Source organism: Lipotes vexillifer, unplaced genomic scaffold (genome assembly GCF_000442215.2).
Source record: "Lipotes vexillifer unplaced genomic scaffold, Lipotes_vexillifer_v1.1 scaffold1106, whole genome shotgun sequence".
Lineage (NCBI taxonomy): Eukaryota > Metazoa > Chordata > Mammalia > Artiodactyla > Lipotidae > Lipotes > Lipotes vexillifer.
The window spans coordinates 783,931-802,318 of NW_006776601.1; the positions used below are offsets into that span (position 1 = coordinate 783,931).

At 34.1% G+C, this 18,388-nt stretch overlaps 1 protein-coding gene and 1 pseudogene across 1 annotated transcript in view; both read right to left on the bottom strand.

Annotated features, from left to right (window-relative positions):
* The window catches only part of STXBP5L (syntaxin binding protein 5L), a 401,935-nt gene that overhangs the window by 38,398 nt on the left and 345,149 nt on the right, over window positions 1-18,388 (bottom strand). The gene's annotated exons all lie outside the window — the stretch shown is intronic.
* On the bottom strand, window positions 10,096-11,248 carry LOC103076074 (actin-related protein 2/3 complex subunit 1A pseudogene; annotated as a pseudogene).

Here is an 18,388-nt window from a genome sequence, read left to right on the forward strand (position 1 = left end):
GGGGGGGGGGGGGAGAAGGGGAATACGCAATATGTAAAATTGCTTTAAAACATTAATTGTATTAAAAATATGAAAAGGGAACCCTCATACACTGTTAGTGGGAATGTAAATTGGTGCAGCCACTGTGGAAAATGGCATGAAGGATTCTCAAAAAACTAAAAATAGAACTACCACATGAACCAGCAATTCCACTCCTAGGTAGATATCCAAAAAAAAACCCAAAACACTAATTTGAAAAGATACATGCACCCCAATGTACATAGCAGCATTATTTACAATTGCTAAGATATGGAAGCAACTTAAGTGTCCATTGACAGATGAATAGATAAGGAAGATGTTATATATATATATATATATATATGTATATGTATATATAAAACACACACCCATGCACACACACAGTGGAATACTACGCAGCCATAAAAAATTTTGCCATTTGCTGCAACATGGTTGGTCTTGAAGGGCATTATGCTAAATGAAGTCAGTCAGACAAAGACAAATACTGTATGATATCACTTATATGTGTAATCTAAAAAATACAACAAACTAGTGAATATAACAAAAAGGAAGCAGACTCAGATACAGACAACAATCTAGTGGTTACCAGTGGGGAGGTGGGAGGGGCAACATAGGGGTGGGGGAGTGGGTGTTATAAACTATTGGGTGTATGATAGTCTACAAGGATGTATTGTACAACACAGAGGATATAACCAATATTTTGTAATAACTAAATGGGGTATAACCTTTAAAAATTGTATAAAAAGTAAAAAAAATATGTATATATATATATATTATTTTTAAAAGTGTACAGGAGTTTCCATGTACTCTTCACCCATTTCCCCATCACTAATATCTTGCATAACTATAGTTTAAAATCAAAACCAAGATGACATTTGTACAATTCACAGAGCTTACGCAGATTTGTCAGTTTTAGATGTACTTATTTGTATGTATGTGTAGTTCCATATAATTTTGTCACATGTGTCAATTTGGGGAACTACCACTATAATCAAGATTCAGAACTGTTCCATCATCAACAGGATCTCCCGTGTTACTTCTTTATAGCCACACTAGTCCTTCCCTCACCCATTCCTAACTTTTGGCAAACACTAATCAGTTTTCCAGCTCTATAATTTTATTTCAAGACTGCTATATAAATGGATTCATATAGTACTTAACCTTTTAAGATCAGCTTTATTTCACTCAGTGCAATTATCTTGAGATCCATACAAGTTGTGAATATCAAGCTTGTTCTCTTTTATTGCTGAATAGCATTTAATGGTATAAGGTGCCTCATTTTGTTTAACCATTCACCTGTTGAAGGACATGTGGGTTGTTGTTAGCTTTTGGCTATTACAATTAAAGCTGCTATGAAATCTATATATAAATTTTTGAGTGAAAATCACTTTTCATTGTGTAGAACAGGGGTCCCCAACCCCCAGGTACCAGTCCATGGCCTGTTAGGAACCAGGCCACACAGTAGTAGGTGAGCGGCGGGCGAGCCAGTGAAGCTTCATCTGCCACTCCCCATTGCTCCCCATCCCTCGCATTACTGCCTGAACTATCCCCTCCCCTCATCTGTGGAAAAATTGGTTTTTTCCACGGTTTCCACGAAACCGGTCCCTGGTGCCAAAAAGGTTGGGGACTGCTGCTCTAGAGTAAGTACCCAGGAATGGGATTGTTAGATAATACAGTAATCGTGTTTTAACTTTATAAGAAAATGCCAATCTGTTTTCTACAATGCTTATATCATTTTGCATTTCCACCAGCAGAGTATGAGAGTTTCAGTTGATCTACGTTATCCTCATCATCACTTCGTTTTGCCAGTATGCTTAATTTTAGCTATTCTAATGCATTTAGTGGCATTCCATTCTTGTTTAAATTTGCATTCCTCTAGTGGCTAATGATGTTGAATATCTTTTCATGTGCTTATTTGCCATCTATCTTCTTTGGCAAAGAGTCTTTTCAAGTAGTTTGCCCATTTTTTTAAAGGAAATATTTCATTTTGGAATAATTTTACATTTAGAGGAAAGTAGCAAATAGAATACATAAATTTCTCATTCTTCTTTCCCAGTGTCACCTTGGTGCACTACTATTGGCTGAACTCTAGACTTCATTCATATTTCACCAGTTTTTAAAATTTTTTTCCTACAGTTTTTATTGAGGTGAAATTCATATAAAACCATTTTAAAATGTACAGTTCAGTGGCATTTAGTACATTTGCAATGTTGTGCAACAACTACCACCATATAGCTCCAAAACATTTTCATCACCACAAAAAACAGCATTGATCCATTAAGCAGTCACTGCCCACTCTACTCTTCCCTAGCCACTGGTGACCATCAATCTGCTCTCTGTTTCTAGGGATTTACTTATTCTGCATATTTCATATAAAAGGAATCATACAATATGTGGCATTTTGTCTGGCTTCTTTCACATGTAATGTTTTTGAGGTTCATCCATGTAGCATGTATCAGTAATGCCTTTTTAAGATAAAATATTTTAAGATTGTGGTAAAATACACATAAAATTTACCATCTTAACCAATTTTAAGTGTACAACTCAGTGGTATTAAGCACATTTGTACTGTGTACCATCCATCTCCAGAACTCTTTTCACCTTGTAAAAATGAAACACATTACCCATTAAAAAATAACTCCCCATTTCCCTCTCCCCCAGCTCCTGGCAACCACCATTCTACTTTCTTTATCTATACATATGACTACTCTGGGTACCTCATATAATTGGAATCATACATTTTTTCTATTTTTGTGACTGGCTTAGTTTACTTAGCATAGTATCCTCAAGGTTCATTCATGTTGTAGCGTATGTCAGAATTTCCTTCCTTTCTAAGGCTGAACAAATACCACTGTATGTTTTACACATATTTTGTTTATCCATTCATCCACTGATGGACTGTGGATTAGGTTGCTTCCATATTTTAGCTATTGTCAATAATGTGTGTTTTCCATGGCAGCTGTACAATTTCACATTCCCACCAACAATACACAAGGTTTCTAACTTCTCCACATCCTCATCAACACATTATTTTCTGTTTTTTTTTTTTTTAATGGTAGCCACCACCTATTGGGTATGAGGTGATATTTCATTGTGGTTTTGATTTGCATTTCCCCAATGATTAGTGATTTTGAAGATCTTTTCATGTGCTTATTGGCCATCTGTATATCTTCTTTGGAGAAATATCTATATAACTTTTTCCCATTTTTAAATTGAGTTGTTTGTTATGGAACTTTAGGAGTTCTCTGAATATTCTGGATAGTAGAACCTTATCAGACATACGATTTGTAAATATTTTCTCTGTAGGTGGTCTTTTCACTTTCTTGATAATGTCCTTTGTGCAAAAATTTTTAATTTTGAAGTCCAATTTACCAATATTTCTTTTGTTGCTTGTGTTTTTGGTGTCATATTTGAGAATCCATCGCCAAATTCAGTGTCATGAACATTTTCCCTTATGTTTTCTTCTACGAGTTTTTTAGCTTTATCTCTCAAAGTTAAGTCATTGATCCATTTTTTTTTTTTTTTTGTATGTGGTATGAGGTAGTGGTCCATCTCCAATATTTTGCATGTGGATTTCCAGTTGTCTCAGTATCATTTGTTGAAGATACTATTCCCTGCCCCCCACCCCAAACCTCACTGAATTGTCCTGGTAACTTGTTGAAAAATCAATTGGTCATAGATGTATGGTTTTATTTCTGGACTCTCAGTTCTATCATTGATCTATATGTCTATCTTTATGCCAATATCACACTGTTTTGAGATATGTACCTATGCAGGAAGTTTTGAAATTGGGAAGTGTGAGTCTTCCAACTTTCTCCTTTTTTCAGTATTGTTTTGTCTATTTTTGCTTTGTCATTTCCACATGAATTTTAGGATAAGCTTTTCCATTATTTAAAATGGCTATTGGTATTTTGGCCGGGACTGCATTAAATCTGTTAGATTGTTTTGGGTATTACTTCAACAATATTAAGCATTTCAATTCATGAACGAGGGATGTATTTTCACTTACATAGGTCTACTTTAATTTCTTTTAGCAATGTTTTGTAGTTTTCAGTGTACAAGTTTTACATCTCCTTGGTTAAATTTATTTCTAGGTATTTTATTATTTGGGAGACTTACAAATGGAATTTTTTAAAATTTCTTTTTTAAAATTTTCATTGCTGGTGTATAGAAATGCAGCTGATTTCTGTGTGTTTATCTTATACCCTGCAACTTTGCTAAATTATTAGTTCTAGTTCTTTTGTGGATTCTTTGGGATTTTCTGTATAGAGGATCATGCCATCTGCCACAGGGATAGTTTTACTTCTTTACTAATTTGGATGCTCTTTACTTATTTATTTTGCTTAATATCTCTGGCTAGAACTTCCAGTACAAAATAGAAGTGGTAAACAAAGGCATCCTTGTCTTTTTCTTGATCTTAATGAAGAAAGTTTTCAGTCTTTCACCCTTGAGTAGAATAACTGTGGGCTTATCATGAATGACTTTTATCAGTTTGAAGATGTTCCCTTCTATTTCTAGCTTTCTGATTTTTTTTGTTTGTTTTGTGTTGTTCTTTTTTTGAATCATGAAAGGGTATTCAATTTTGTCAAATCCTTTTTCTGCACCAATTGAGATGATCATGTGTGGGATTTTTCCTTCACTCTGTTAGTGTGGTTTTTTACCTTTTTAATTTTCTTCTGTTGAACCACTTGTATTTCTGAGATAAATCTCACTTATGGTACATAATCCTTTTAATATGCTGTTGGATTTTGTTTGCTAATACTTTGAGAATATTTGCATGTATATTCATAAGGGATATTGGTCTTTAATTTTATTTTCTTGGGTGTTCTTTGTCTAGGTTTGAAATCAGAGTAATGCTGGTTCATAGAATGCATTAGGAAAGGTTCCCTCTTCTATTTTTTGGAAGAGTTTGATAAGGATACGTGTTAACTCTTCTTTACATATTTGGTAGAATTCACCAGTGAAGCCATCTCATCCTGGACTTTTCTTTGTCAGGAGGTTTCTGAGTACTGATTCAGTGTCCTTACTTGACATTGAATAGCTAAGCTCAGATTTTCTTTCTTCTTAAGTCAGTTTTGGTAATTCATGTATTTCTAGGAATTTGCCTATTTCATCTAGATTATCTAATGTTGGCATACAGTTGTTCATAGTATTCTCTTATAATCTTCTAACTTCTGTAAGGTTGATAGTAATGTACCCACTTTTATTCCTGATTATAACTGTTTGTATATTCTCTTTTTTTTTCTTAGTCTAGGTGAGGGTTTGTCAATTTGTTGATCTTTTCAGAGTCAACTTATGGCTTGATTATTGATTTTCCATTATCTATTTTATTTTCTTTCATCTTTATTTTTTTTCTTACTCTGCTAGCTTTGGGTTTAATTGGCTGATCTTTTCTAGTTTGTTAAGGTGTAGAGTTGGATTATTGTTCTGAGAGCTTTCTTCTTTTTTTTTTTTTAACATCTTTATTGGAGTAAAATTGCTTTACAATGGTGTGTTAGTCTCTGCTTTATAACAAAGTGAATCAGTTTTACATATACATATATTCCCATATCTCCTCCCTCTTGAGTCTCCCTCCCACCCTCCCTATCCCACCCCTCTAGGTGGTCACAAAGCACTGAGCTGATCTCCCTGTGCTATACAGCTGCTTCCCCCTAGCTATCTATTTTACATTTAGTAGTATTATGAGTCCATGCCACTCTCTCACTTCATCCCAGCTTACCCTTCCCCCTCCCCATGTCCTCAAGTCCATTCTCTACGTCTGCATCTTTATTCCTGTCCTGCCCCTAGGTTCTTCATAACCTTTTTTTTCTTTTTTTTTTTTTAGATTCCATATATATGTATTAGCATACGGTATTTGTTTTTCTCTTTCTGACTTACTTCACTCTGTATGACAGACCCTAGGTCTATCCACCTCACTACAAATAACTCAATTTTGTTTCTTTTTATGGCTTTCTTTTTATGGCTTTTTATTGTATATATGTGCCACATCTTCTTTATCCATTCATCTGTCGATGGACACTGAGGTTGCTTCCATGTCCTGGCTATTGTAAATAGGAGCCGCCTTCTTTTTAATGTAGGCATTTATACCTATAATTTTCCTCTGAGATGTGTCTACGGTGTAACCTATAGATTTAGTTGTTTGTTTTCATTTGTCTCAAAGTATCTCCAATTTCCCTTGTAATTTCCTCTTTGATCCATTAGTTGTTTAAGAGTGTTCTATTTAATTTCCAAGTTTTATGAATTTTGCATTTTCCAGCTTTATTTCTTTTCTTTTTTAAAAATTAATTATTTATTTATTTTTGGCTGTGTTGGGTCTTCGTTTCTGTGCAAGGGCTCTCTCTTGTTGCGGCAAGCGGGGGCCACTCTTCATCACGGTGCGTGGGCCTCTCACTGTCGCGGCCTCTCGTTGCGGAGCACAGGCTCCAGGCATGCAGGCTCAGTAGTTGTGGCTCACAGGCCTAGTTGCTCCGTGGCATGTGGGTTCTTCCCAGACCAGGGCTCAAACCTGTGTCCCCTGCAATGGCAGGCAGATTCTCAACCACTGCACCACCAGGGAAGCCTTCCAGCTTTATTTCTGACTTCTAGTTTCTTTCCATTGTGGTTAAAGAGAAAACTTTGTATGATTTTAATCTTCTTAAATTTACTGAGACTTGTTTTGTGGCCTAAAATATGTCCTGTCCTGGACAGTGTTCCATGAGCCCTTGAGAAGAATATGTCTTCTACTATTATTGTGTAGAGTACTTTATATATGTCTATTAGGACTAATTGGTTTACAGTGTTATTCACATCCTCTTTTTTGATCACCTGTGTAAATTTTCTATCCTCATTGAAAGCAGCCTATTGAATTCTCCGTTATTGTCGAATTGTCTAATTCTCCCTTCAATTCTGTTAATGTTTGATTCATATATTTGGGACTCTGCTATTTGTTGCATATTTATTTACAATTGTTTTATCTTCTCACTGAATTGATGCTTTTATCATTATATAATGTCCTTCTTTGTTAGCTTTTGACTTAAAGTCTACTTTGTCTGTTAGTATTAATATTGCCACCCAAGTTTTGTTTACTATTTGCATGGAATATCATTTTCTATCATTTTAATTTTAATATATCTGGTTTTTTAATCTAAAATGAGTCTCTTGTATAGTTGGATGTTATATATTTTTTAGTCTGCCAATTTGTCTTTTAAATGGTGAGTTTAATCCATTTAAAGTAATTACTTTTAAAAAAATTACTAATAAAGAAGCACTTCTGCCATTTTTATATTTGTTTTCAAAAAATATCTTTCTGAATTGCTACAATACTGCCTTTTTTGTTTGATTCATTTTTTTTCTAATATACCTATTTTATCCCTCCACATTTCCTTTTCTGTGTATTTTTTAGTTATTTTCAAATGGTTATCCTGGTGATTATAATTAACATCATAAATTTATAACAATCTACTTTGAATTGATACCAACTTAACTTCAATAGCATACAAAACTCAGCTCTTACAGAGCTCCCTCACCTCCCCTTATGTTGTTCTTGCCTTAGTATCTTTATACGTTGCATGCCTATTAAAAAAGATTTATAACAGGTTTATACATTTTTCTCTTAAGTCATGTAGGAAACAAAATAGAGGGGTTAAAAAATATAATAATACTGGCTTTTATATCTGCCTATTTAGTTACCTTTACCAGTGTTCTTTATTTCTTTAAATGGCTTCAAGTTACTGTCTAGTGTCTTTTCACTTCAGCTGGCAGACTCCCGTTAGTATTTCTTGTGTGTGTGTTGGGGGGTCTACTAGTGATAAACTCTCTTTTCTTTTGTTTATCTGGGAATGTCTTAATTTCTCTTTCATTTCTGAAGGAAAATTTTGCCAGATATAGAATTCTTTGTCGACATTTTTCTTTTCTTTCAGCACTTTAAATATGTCATTTTACTGCATTTTGGCTTTTATGGTTTCTGATGTGCAACTGGCTGTTAATCTTATTGAGGAGCCCTAATACATGATGAGTCGCTTCTCTCTTGCTGCTTTTAAGATTCTTTTTGTAAAGTTTGATTGTAACGTGTCCCAGTGTGGGTCTCTGAGTTTTTCACATTTGGAGCTCATTGACTTTCTTGGCTATAGAGATTCACATCTTTCCTCAAGTTTGGGATGTTTTCAGCCATTTCCTCAAATATTCTTTCTTCCCTTTTTTCTCCTTCTCTTCTTCTGGTGCTCTCCTTCTCTGCCAGGTGTAATATACTGGCATACTCAATGGTGTCTCACAAGTCACTTAACCTTTGTTCATTTTCTTTCATATTTTTTTGCTCCTCTGAGTTGATAATTTCAATTGGCCACTTTCTTCTGACAGCTCAAATCTGCTGTTAAACCTTTCTGGTGAATTTTTCACTTTAGCTTTTGTAATTTTTAGCTCCAGAATTTCTACTAAGTTCCTTTTTATAATTTCTATTTCTTTATTAATAGTCTCTATTTGTTCATCCATTGTTATCCAATTCTTAATTGGCTTTTCATTTCTGCTTGTTTTAGCTTCATAATCTATTGATCTTTTAAAAAATTGTTTCATTGCTCCCTTTGAGTATCCTAAAAGTCTTTAAAATAAGTCTTTGTTATTCTTTTAATAAAATTAATTTCATATAGAATGAACTGTTGTAGTACTTAAGTTTTGTCTTTTTTAGCACGAGATTTTTTTTATGTAGTCTGCAAGTTTTTCTCCAGCTCCCCCTTCTTTGTTCTCTACTCTGGATAAGTAGTTTTATAGTTGCTTTCCACTAGTTTCTAGGTCTCTAGTCTATAATTTTCAGAGTTCTTGATCCATGATATTGCAGGAGCTATGAAAAAAAAGCTAGTGGGAAATCCTGTCGGTCCAGTGGTCACGACTTGGTGCTTTCACTGCTGTGGGCCTGGGTTCGATCTTTGGTCAGGGAACTGAGATCCTGTAAAATGCACGGCACGGCCAAAAAAAAAAAAGAAAAAGAAAAAAGAGCTAGCTACTCATCTAGTAAGTCAAAAACCAGGCCCAAGAATTGTTTGAGGGTTTTAAAATCATGCAGGTGGTAGGGGTTGTTGTTGTTGTTTTCTCTATTTTTTTGTTTTAATTTCTTAGGTCATTAATTTGATTTAAAAATGTGGTTTGTAAGATTCTACTTTTACATATTGAGGTTTTCTTTGTGGTTTTAACATTGGTTTACCTTTTATAAGTTTTTCAGTGGGCACTTGAAATTATAACACATTTTCAAGGTATAAAGCTCAGGATATATTGAATAAATCTTCCAAGTAAATTATGTTTCTTTGTTCCCATATGGTTTTTCTTACTTTTTGCCTCCTTGAGTTGTCATTAAATTATGTTAGAATCTCTTATGGTTATCACATTTCTGTTTATTCTTAATGTTTCTTGTACATCAAGAACTGTAAGAAACATAATTATTATCCTACATTATTTGGTTTATTAAAATTTGTAAACAGTTTCATTGTAGATAGTACATTTCAGCACTATAAATATCAGCACTTTTCTAATTTAATGTATTTTGCCTTGAACTGAGCTGATATTAACATCATAACTCCTGTTTTATTTTTGCTAGTAGTTTGTCTTATATGTCCTACTACTAGCCTTTGAATCACTTTGCTTTAGATGTCTCTCTTGTGAATTTTGTTTTGCTATACATGCTGAAAGCCTTTTTCTTGTAAGTAAAGTAATTCACTTTTTATGTCTGTTGACAGAGACATTTCATTATAGTTCTGTCATTTAAAAAAACACATTTAGTATTTTTACTTAATTTTCTGGGAGAATTTACATACTTACCCCCTTCTTAAGTTAATGTGACAATTTTCCATAATGAACTGCTTAAAGAGAAGCTTTGGTCTAGAATGGAATGAAACAGCCAAAAACCAAACGTACAAAAAAATAGATTAAAAACTTTAAAAGACTGTTTAAAAATCCAACATTTTCACCAGTTATATTCAAACAACACCCAAACGATATTGGCATATGCATTTTTAGTGTTTTCTTGTGGTTGGCTTTCCTCACCATCTTGCAAGTTACAGAGTTGCAGTCAGTTGTAGTCTGTCATGCTAGATCATAGAGGTTCACTCAGCTTCATATTAGTTGAAGGCCCTAGGTGGAGGACTCTAAGGTCTTGAAATGCCAAATCATCATGGCTCCATTGATTCCTATAGGGCAAAATTTCTGATCATCTTGCTTCCCTACCTTGCAAATGGGTACTTGAGTGATGCTATTCTGGTGTAGCATCTCTGAGGCTGTATTATGGTCCTTGATTGTGACTCTTGTCTATGTTGTGGAAGTGTTCCATGGATAACATGTTGTGCTGGATGCTGTGTTTTGGAATGTCTAGTTTGGAGACTAAGGTCAAGCAGCCATGGTCATCTTAGTTAAAAAGCACTGGTCAGCATTCTTGGCCAGCAGCTACAACAACACTGTTCTCTGAGACAAATAATACACTCAGGAGTGGCAGGAACTCTGTTTTCAGATTGCAACCTGAACACTATTTGAGACATCAGGACTGCATGTGGTGCTTACTCAGGCTCCCAGTGGTAGAGAAGTCGAACCAGGGACCCAGTCTCCAGTGCCACCAAACTCTGACATCAGTTAACCAAAATGCATCTTGCTGCTCCACGGCATACTGGTTGGCTTTTCATCCACTTTTAAATTGTATGTAGAAGCACTCTGCATTTGAAGTCACATGATCCTGCTGTCAGCAAAACATGGAGATACCGATCCAAACTAAGGACAGTGAATGAACTGGCTTTTTAATGTGCTTGCTTACCCACTCATCATTTTTATATCCAAGTGACAGACAGAAATGAATTGTTTTTCACTCTCCACAGCAAATTTGTTCTTTAGAGGGGACCACTTCACAAAAGTGGCTGCATGATTAATTCTCAAGGTTACCAGGGTTAGCGTCCAAACCCCATCTTTTCAGCTCCTGCAAAGGACAGTGTGATCATGCTCAAGAGCCCTATCCCTACCTGTGATGTCTCCACTGTGCTCCTGGAGTGCATGAGGTTTCACCCACTGGCTCCCATTCCTCTTATAGGTGGGAACTTTGTGGTTACTGTGGCTAAGGGCAATCTGAGTATGGCACAGCAACGGGCTCCAGTAAAAATTGTTGCAGGGACAATATTTTTGGTGTTTTTAAAGGTTAGAAAGCTGGGGTCAGGGCAGTCCTGACAGGCTCAGAGTGTAGAATTTGAAGACTCTGGCCAGTCAACAGGAACAGGCTGTGTTCCATTCTGCAAGTTTTATGTAGATTATTTCATCTTCCTCTTCCTTCTCCTCCTCCTCTTCCCCCTTCTTCCTCTTCCTTCTTCTTTTTCCTTCTCTAGTTTCTGTAGCTTCTTTCACTATATGGCCTGTATTTTCTTATTTTCTTTTTTATATGTATTATCCTTTGCCTGATTTATTTGGGGTATTAATATTTTTTAGTGGTTACCTTGAAGATATATTTTTAATTCTTCTTGAATTGCTATACATGCATAATATCAATTTATTTCCCCTTGTGAAAGGTGAAATTAAGTATAATTTCTCTTCCTCTGCTTATCTTTGCTCTCAGTTCATCACCGATTAACCACCACACTTAGCTATAGAAATATTAACTCTTGTTAGCAACTTTAACCTCTCTTTACCCGCTCGAAAAAATAAAAGTTAAAGTATTTCTATATCATTATGGATTTTATGTTTACATTTTATTTTATAATAATATTTGCCACTGTCATTTAACTTTAGTTTTACAATTAAATAAATAATCACTACTTGTCCTTTGACCATGGCCTCTCCACGCATCTTTTCATTGGCTGGAGGCCATCCTGTAGTAGACATTTTTAAGGGTTCACGGGGGCCTATGTTTCACTTACAGTATTCTATAATGCATATATAACACTATATTCATAACGTTGTGCCAGCCCCTGGATTATGTGCATTCAAGGTCTGAATTATCAATTCATTTTTAGGTCATTAATTCAAAATCTTTATTAAGAAAGAGACATGTCTATATTTTTTGTTAAAAATTGAGAAACAAGATAGTTTTTCACTGAATGTTAAAATGTTAGGGAATAAAGCAATTTACCATGATTCTGGTAACTACTTCATAAAAGGCTAACAACTTGAGGGTTCTAACTGCATAACTGTCGAATGTATGAGGTTTTTACTGTTATTACTATTATTTTACTTTTACTGTTATACTGCCACTCCAGATAAGGATTTTTGTAACAAAGAAGTTACTACATTAGTACCCAAAGCTCTCCAACACGCTGTCATCTTTCCTTTGTCTTCAGTGAACAGCTCATATACACAGTCACTAATACCTTTACACAGATGACTGTTATCTATTACTTTGGGCTTGAGATTTCCCCTCTACACTCTAGCCCTACATTTCTTTTTTTTGTTTATTTTTTTAATTGAAGTATAGTTGACTTACAATATTGTGTTAGTTTTAGGTGTACATCAAAATGATATATACATATATTTTTTTCAGATTATTTTTCATTATAGGTTATTATAAGATATTGAATATTGTTCCCTGTGCTATACGGTAAACAGTCCTACATTTCTAATTGCTCACTGAGTGGTTAACATGAATGTCCCTGAGCAACTCAAACTCACTTTCCTTTCCTCTCAAACCAGGTATTCTCCATGAGAATGGTATTCTCCATTTTCTGCACTCTGTAGTCATCCTTGCCTCCCCCTATTTCCTGTGCCTTACCAGACCTGTTCCCTCACTGTTCCCAATCCCATCAGTTGTAAAGTCTCCCATGGTAACACCTCTTCATTTTCACTGTTGTTATCCTACTTTGATCCTTATTTGGTGTACTACAATAGCTTCTTACACATTTTCCTCCTTCACTAAAGGATTATACACCACTGGAGAATATTCTTCCTAAAACCATGTTACAAGCAACCCAGGATATATTTTACACCAAGGTTTTACGTTGGAAGAATTTACATACATAAAGACATTTATCCTCTTTCAGAATCCTTATAATTTTTTTTCTGGAGATTTGTGGGAAACAAGTTTTAAAAATGAAATTACCTTGACAATGTACTTAGAAATAGGGATTTAAGGAAATTTTATTGTGAATCCTTTTAATTGCAAAAAATCCTTTAGTAAAGTGATAAGCACTTGACTGTTTTATCTTTTATATATGTGAGTTTTCATAATCATCTGTGTCTAAAGTATGTGTAAAAATAGAATGAAGCAACTGGGAAGGAGATAATTGGTGATTGAAAGACTTACAGTTTTAGGAATTGTTTATTAATATGTTTATTAATAACAATCATGCCTAACTGACCTCCAGATTAGAATTAAAACTAAGAGCTTTCTTTGCTACTTCCAATAAATATGGAAGTGGGCTGAGAATCTTCTATTTTTTTTTATTATTCCTTTTCAACATTCTAGTAAAGAAATTATATGTGGAAATTACGTGAATAAATATCAGAATGCATAGTTTTCTAGAGAAAAGCATTCTCATTCTTTAGTCTTCATTTGACATTTGTCACAGTACATGCTATACAAAATGATAGGTAATTATAAGATTATAAGCTTTGCAATGATATATACCTGATTTAAATTCAGTTTTGCTATAGTTTTATGACCTTAGACAAATTTGAATTTTTCATAGCCTTAATTTATTTGTAAAGTGTGAACAATATTACTGATCTATCTTGGATAATTTGTACAAATTATGTAGCATAATGTCCGACATGTAGTAGGAGGTCAATAAATGGAACTAGAATGTTGATTCTTCCTTTGACATAAATTACATTGGCAAAATACTAATTAACTTCATAACAATTTTGTTAATATTAAACTAATAATAATACTGAATATGTTAGTGCTTTGCATTTAAAAATACAATAACATAATTGTCCAGTTTAATCAAATTCGTCTAAGATTATATGTAATCAGATTTTAAATGTAACAAACTATTTGACTAAAAGTTATTTAATTTAGATACAATGAGATGAGGTATGTGAATATGCTCCATAAACTTTGGGTATTATGTTCTGTGATCTAGGTTAAATTCTTAATTCTACAATTTATTAACAATATAACCTCAGTTTCTACTCTGAAAAAAAAAGATTGGGAACAATGATAACTATCTTAAAGAGTTGCTAAGAAAGTCAAATAAAATAATGTATGTGAAACAGCTTTGTACACTAAAAAATAATGCAAAGACTAATTATTGTATTTTTCTTATTTCAACCATGACATTAGTAGGATTTAATGCTATGACTTTAAGTCAGAATAAAGGAGATGAAAATAAAAGTAATTCAATTAAATTTCAAAAAAGAAAAACTATCTTGGAACAAGCAGATAAAAGTTCTGAAAGAAAAATTTATGAAAGCCTATTTAATTTATTTCAGAGCTAGAATTATGAATAAGCTCTTAACCACCACAAAAAATAAACTAAAAGTGAATAAAATCTTCTATAACTTTCTTAAATGGAGAGAACTCTATTCTTTTATGTGTCGGACTTTGTTGTTGTTGTTGTTAAATAGCATTAATTCTAAATGATATTAATATACAAAATGGGAAAAATAGTTCCAGAAAAATTGATGTTCATTTACATGGTTACAGTCACAAGGGTCCATATGCATGACTAGTTAATGTTTAAAACCATTCTCATGATAAAAAAAAACAACCCGAAAACATTATATACCTTGGTGTGTAATGATTTATGAAACATAATTTTGTAAAATGATTGTTAACAAACAAAATGTTGAATGCTGCCAACAGAACTGTATGGTGATTTTTAAGAAAGGCTTTTTGGAAAGCCATTAAACACTGCCATCTAGGAAACTTGTTATTCATGGACTGGTTGGTTAAAATGTTCAGCCAAATGAATGTAAGAAAACTTAAAATTGTTGGCTTTTGCCTACCGTACCAAGATCAGCCTTAAGATCTGTTGGCAGACTTAACTTTCTTGATCCTTTAACTGAAACAACAGAAAAAGGAAAAAGGCAGTTGTTAATTATATATAATTAAAGAGGAGTGTGAGGGAACAGTATGTTTTACAGTATAAGTATTGAAATCCTAATGAATGTTACATTTACTGAGCATTATGGAAGCAGAAATATTGTTCAGTGTTAGTTTGTTGTCATTCAGGAATAAATAATATGCAAACAGAAACATGAGAAAAGCAATTGTTATTACAGTAAATAATTAAGTGCATCTTTGCATAGTTTTTTTCACATGTAGCATGAGAAGTGATTTCTTATTTTGGAAAGAACCAAAAATCAATTCCAGATAAATCTGGTAGAAAAAGAAGTACTGCAACAAATGTATAAGTTCAGATCATAAATAACAATGGTAAGGGGGAAAACTGATTAACTCTGTAAACATTTTTTGAAATAGAAAGAAAATTCTATTAGAGATGTATATGATATAGTGAAGGAAACTTTACCATACCTATGGCAGATGAAATGACTTATATATTGACTACTACAATGTTAAATTCAGTAGATAAAAAAATCTTAAATAAAAAATATTTGAAAATAAATTTAATTATATTATTATAAATCAAGCTGTCATAAAATGTTTGAATAAACCAAGAAAACTCCTACAATTTATTGAAAATTTGCCTCATCTGTTAATAAAAATTTTACATTGGGCATCTCATAAAATATTTAACTGGAATGTTGTAATAGAAAGAAATTGCATTAGGGGAAATCATGTTAGAAATATTTTCTGTCAATTAATACTTTATTAAGACTAAAATTGATACTATCAATTAATTTATACCTTCTAATGAGTGATTTTATTTACAATTAGGAAAGATATTTTAAAATAAAGATGCAGTATGATATAGTAGAAAGAATACTCAATTTAAAATCAGAAAACATGAGTCACAAATTTCTGAATTGTTACCACCTAATTATAAAACTTTGAAAAAGTTTTATAAAAATCCCTTCATCAATTTGCAGCTTAATCTTCCCATCTGTCAAATAACATCTTTGATACTATCTCTAATATTTCAGCTGGAATTATTGGAATACATTTTATAAAACCTAAATATAATAGAAACCTAAATATACTTTTTGTGTGTCATGAAATATTACTCATCTTTTGATTTTTGTCCAGCCATTTAAAAAACCCATTCTTAATTCACAAGTCATACCAAAATAGATTGCAAGCTGGATTTGGCCTGTGGGCTGTAGCTTGCTGACTACAGTATGCCATGCTAAACTACTTATTAAAGGAAATCTAAGCATTATCATACTAATAAAAATAATAGCAACAGGCAGTTGTCTCTATAAAAAAGACATTAAATAATTCTATTAAGGAGAAATCAAATCAAATTTGAGCAATTTGGGTTTAGAATCAGCAACACAACAAAAAGATTGTATTTATATAAAAATATGTCAAACTAAATAAATATATGTAATAATTATGCCAGAACAGGTTGCAAATAAAGTATATTTTGTAAACTGATTCACAATTCAGACAGACTGAGGAAGTGGGATGTTACTATTTTATTTGTTTTTGTTTGTTTGTTTGTTTTTTAGCGGTACGCGGGCCTCTCACTGTTGTGGCCTCTCCCGTTGCGGAGCACAGGCTCCAGACGCGCAGGCTTAGCGGCCATGGCTCACGGGCCCAGCCGCTCCCCGGCATGTGGGATCTTCCCGGACCGGGGCACGAACCCGTGTTCCCTGCATCGGCAGGCGGACTCTCAACCACTGCGCCACCAGGGAAGCCCGGGGATGTTACTATTTTAAATCTTTCACTTAATTTTTAAAATAGGAACTAATTCTTTATAATGTAAGGATTTGTTTCAGAATTTATCTTTTTAATTGTTTCTATTTTGTTTTTAAATAGGGTATTTCGGGGCTTCCCTGGTGGCGCAGTGGTTGAGAGTCCGCCTGCGGATGCAGGGTACACGGGTTTGTGCCCTGGTCCGGGAAGATCCCACATGCCGCGGAGCGGCTGGGCCCGGGAGCCATGGCTGCTGAGCTTGCGCGTCCGGAGCCTGTGCTCCGCAACGGGAGAGGCCACAACAGTGAGAGGCCCGCGTTCCGCAAAAGAAAAAAAAAAAAAGGAAAATTTAAATAGGGTATTTCAATATACCTATATAGTATAAATTCAAAAATGGATTATAAAGATGCTTTCAGAAAGAGGTCAAACAGTTCCTTTCTATTAGTCTAGTATCTAATTTACTCTGGCTCTCAAATCTCCACTTTTTGGGATACCTCCTCCACTTCACCACCAACCTTCTTGGCTTCCTGTAGACTGCTTCCTTACCTAAAAATTGGGGGGCCGTCACAAAGCCCATCCTTAATTGTATAAATGGGGGAAGAAGAGGGAGCAATTAGATGTTGGGATTGATTGACAAACTTCTTTAATAGCAATGTTAATAACAGGTGTCTGTTATTTATGCACAAAAAAATCTTCACTTGTCCAGCTACTAGTAAACTCATACTCATCCTTTAAGACAGCTGAAAAATCACCACCTCCTTGAAGGCAGCCTCAGCCTTAAGGCTTCATTTGGTGCCATTATCTTAACTTTCATAGCACCTTGTACACATCTTTTGTAACACATTTTATTATACTTGATTTTTTTTACTCTGTCTACTATCGAATAAAATCCTGAAATTTTGCATTCTCTAGGGATGGGGATTGTATTCCCAATACCTAATTAATTATTGGCATAGAATAGATGTACAATAAGTGTTTGCTGAATGAAAGTTTAAAAAAAACAGTAAAGTCGGAAGGTAGGCGTGAAGGGTTATTCTGAAGAGGGCTAAACAGACAGCATGTTTCAAGTGGTACAAGAATATGTTACACATTAACATTTGAGGAATTTGGGTTGGAAGATGAGTAAGGCAAGAGGGAATAAGAGGCAAGTAGTCCTGGAAATAAACTGAATGAAAACAGTACATATTAACCTGTGCCATGTGCCCTTGGGAATGCAGCTCTCTGAATTTCTTCATTTTTACTGTTACCTAGCAAAAGCATACATACCACTATCATTTCATATTGTTAGCCAAAGAGGAGAAAACGGGAAATGGAAACTTCACATTACTCATTGTCCTAGCACACTGCACTAAGAGAGGTGGAGAATCCTGGCTCAAAGGAATCTTTAAGGTCACATAGTCCAATAACCTACTCAATGCAAGTGTTCTCTTACAACATTCTTGACATCATACCTGTTTGTGATAGAAACCTTCAAAGTATAAAAAAATCCAATTTTGGGTTGCTATAATTGCTACAAAATTTCCTTCCATTTGAGCTCAAACTACTTTCCTTTACCATTTACTAGTTTGTTCCAGTTCTAACCTCTGGCACAATTTAAAAAAAAAAAGTAACTCATTTTTGCTCTCACATGCCAGTTCTTAAAGCATTACAGGCCATCTCTAGGTACTCTCATTTGGTCAG